The sequence below is a fragment of the Charadrius vociferus genome, unplaced genomic scaffold, assembly GCF_000708025.1.
Source record: "Charadrius vociferus isolate BGI_N301 unplaced genomic scaffold, ASM70802v2 scaffold110, whole genome shotgun sequence".
Classification (NCBI taxonomy): Eukaryota; Metazoa; Chordata; class Aves; order Charadriiformes; family Charadriidae; genus Charadrius; species Charadrius vociferus.
Window position 1 is genome coordinate 2,643,876 of NW_009646761.1, and position 3,282 is coordinate 2,647,157.

Below are 3,282 nucleotides of genomic sequence, written 5' to 3' on the forward strand. Positions count from 1 at the left end.
TGCCTTGTGCCAACTCCATTTGCTGTGCCCTTCTGCATGGGGTTTCACAAGCTTCTTACAAACCAGAGCGTCATATGTCCCGGGGCTCTGCAGATGTAGGAAGTGGACCTGAAAACTAACAGATCTGATCAGCTGATGGATAGTCCGTGGAAGAGAGATCTCCTGTACAGGCATGCTTGCAGAAGGAGTTTAATTTGCGTGATATGGAAGTGTCTGAACTTTCATTCAGAATATCCAAACTCTTCTGTAAAGTACAATAGGGAACTGGACTAGCAACAACAGGATTTAAAAAAAAAAAACCAAAACAAACAAACAAAACTAACAACCTAAAATTGGGATTAGAGACAATTTTTTAAATATGACTTGCAGTATAACTGCAGTTTGGTACAAACATGTTCCCCCTTGGAAAAAACGGCTCTGTTCTACTTACCTTTTAGTAAATACACAACATCTATACACAGTTTTTTTTCTTCTCATGTTGGCACTTCGCTACTGACATTTTACTTTGCCTACTAGTTGGCTTGAAAACAAGTGTCAACCAGAGTTCAGCTCTCCAGTACACAGAGTGAGCTTTAAAGACAGCGATCTGTGGCAGCACACAAACAAACCCGAGGGTCTCTGCCTTTTAAATAAACCCCATTTCCCTCCCCCTTCCAGCCAGTAAACAGCTTCTGGCTGCAGATTTGGTCCTTTATAGAAGAGATTTTTAAGATGCCAGCTGACCTGTCCAGCAGCCTGATAATCCTCAAATCATCTGCTCGCCGTGCTCATGTGGAGATGTCACCGAAAAGGCTTGTTGACAACCTTCTGTTGCATTAAAGATAAGTCTGTAAAACTGCCACTATCTTACTCAGCTCAACTTGACCACACGGTTGAATAAAACTTCCCCTTCTGACAAATTCAGAAAGACTGTTGACAGAAGAAAACTGTGTAGAAAAAATACTTCTGGTTTCCGGTTCGCTTTGGGTTAGATTAAATTGACACTGATCTGTATAAGAGCTTGTGAACTCTGTAAAAAAAAAAATAAATGAGAAGTTATTATTTCAGAAGTTTGAATGTCCTTTCTGTGCACATTCTCATACAATGCATTTTAAACCATCTAAATACTAAATTTTATACTAGTATGAAGTTAAAATATTTTCATTAATAACAGATTGATGTCAATTATTCAGTTTTTACCTTTTCACACAAAGTGATTATTTATTCTCAGGTCTTGACAAGAAGTCATATGGCAAAAAGACGGTAATTTAGTGATTAAATACAAACTGTGATATTGTCAACATCTACAAGTGCTTCAATCAATTTTTGCATTGAGTAATAAATACTAATCTCAGCTAAACTGTTTTGTTACATATACAGCATGCTCTGATCCCAAACAACTCCTTAATCCACTATTTTAATAATGGTCTATGGATTAAGGGATCTATACTGTATACTGACACAATGTATTGAGTTCAGTTCCTATAGATGAACATTTCTGTGATCCATTTTAATGGCATGCAAACCATCGCAGTATTCTGGTGTCGACAGCCTGCAGATTATCTACTGGCTTTCAAAGCATCCTGCAGCAAAGCAAGTTTAATGAATCTCCATAAAGGTGAAAACACTATCAAATGCGTGAGGAGAGAGGACTTTGAAACAAAAGCGTAGAGTATATAAATACCAACAAGCACTTATATATAATCAGCTATAAGATATACAGAATGTTTCGAGTTTTGAACTCTGTCAAAACACTGTTATTTTGCGCAGACACTTCTCAGTGTCAAGAAAGCATCACATTTTTCTCCCAGCATCCTCATTTCCCTCTCACAGCTTGACAGTATTTCATGTAGGAAACCCATCATGATGGATTTCATTAGTTTTTTTAATAAATTTGCTCCAAACAGCTCCATGTCTGTCATATTCCTGCTTCTGAACTGTAGCATCACCTGCCTCTCGTTAAGTAAAACTGCCGGCGCGCTGGCGGCAGAGGCTCTCCAGCACCACGTAAGGTAGGGAAGCGTCCCCCCCACCCCCCACCTTCACCTGGCACCCACACTAAAAGTTTAAGGTTACTTTTCCCAAGTCAGGGAGAGGACACGCTCCTGCAGACAGCAGTTCAGGAAGCAGTCGTTGTTGCTTTGAGTCCCTCTCCTTGAGCATGGAAGCTGTCTGGGGCAGGATGAGCCCTGGCAGTCTGGAATCAGTGCCAGTGCACAGCACCGCATCCCCTGGCAGCGGCACCGCTCACAGGCCCCACTCCAGGGGACAGCACTGGGACTCCCTCTCCCCAGCAGCAGAGCGGGTACCGCATTAGCAAGGCCAAGGCAACGCACGCAGGGGAGAGCATCTTGAACCATTCCTGTGCATCGTTCATCACAAAGTGACGGGCTAACAGTCAGGGAACAGCCCCACTCCAGTCCTGTGAAAGCTTCTGCTCAATGTATAGCAACAAATGAGCCGTGGGGATGTATAAGCAGTGAAGAAGAAAACCAATGCTGAAACCACGCCACTCTCTGTAACAGATCACCTGCTCCTGCCTGGAATATTGGCAAGCACATCCCTCCGCTTCAAACCCTCTTACAAACTCTGTCTCCTGATTGTTTCCACTTTTTTTTCCCCTCTGATTTCTCCTGACCGGTGTATAGAGCACATAAGGTGTCTGCTGCTTCCCAGCATGGAAATATTTTTATTTTCCTGAATTCCAGTGACTCCATGCGGACACTTCTCAGTAATCTCCCAGGATTGCACAGTACGTAATGGCATCCGAATTGGATGGCAGCAAGCATTCGGTGTAATGTTCTCCTGATGTCTGAAAACAGGCAAGACATATTTGATACCATTTATCGAGCACGTTCTTTGATTTATGGCTGGACCTGTTCTTGTAGTTTCTACCCCCTGTAGCTTCACCTCAGCTCCTGGCCCTTCATTTTTTCCAGATCTTTCTCCCTTTTTTGACTTTCCTGTTCCACCTGTTGGTGATGTTGGCCAACAGTTCAGCTGGGGAAAGGAAGGGTTTGATTTCAAAGGCGGAGAACCATACTTGGACAAGCAACATCTAAACAGCGTCTCTGGTGAGGAGGTTGGGACGGGCAAGGGGTCTTTTACATTTCCTGAGGAGGTTCCTGTGACCTGGGGAAGATCCCCCCACATAAGGCTGCGGATTTCCCCTGGTTCAATAGGATGGTGGTAGCAGGGGCTCTCTGCCCTCCCAGGAGGAGGAGGCAGCTGCCCGAGCTGTGCTTTTGGGGTGGTTGAGAAAGGGGAGCTGGGGTGCTCCTAACACAGATGTGCCAATAGGAC